The following is a 294-nucleotide window of genomic DNA, read 5'->3' as shown; positions in this document are numbered from 1 at the left end:
ATTTAGTTTCTGGTAAGGTAGGATCTAGGCATATAGATATATGATTTTATTTAGGTCATTTTACCAATGTTGTTAATCATCATGCATATCAAGGTGTACGTCACTGAATACTGTATAGGCCTAAGTCATATTACGTAAAGGAAGTAAGTTTGGACTGTTACAAGATATTGGCTGTAGCCAGAAGATCCCTTTTGCATCCTTTGTATTTGCTTTTAGTTTTGTTACTCATTGTTCAATAAAAATAGAAGAAGAAAAAAGAAAAAGAGAAAGTATGTTTGGTAGCATTTTCGTCCA

Source organism: Engraulis encrasicolus, chromosome 6 (genome assembly GCF_034702125.1).
Source record: "Engraulis encrasicolus isolate BLACKSEA-1 chromosome 6, IST_EnEncr_1.0, whole genome shotgun sequence".
Lineage (NCBI taxonomy): Eukaryota > Metazoa > Chordata > Actinopteri > Clupeiformes > Engraulidae > Engraulis > Engraulis encrasicolus.
This window is presented reverse-complemented; position numbering follows the sequence as displayed.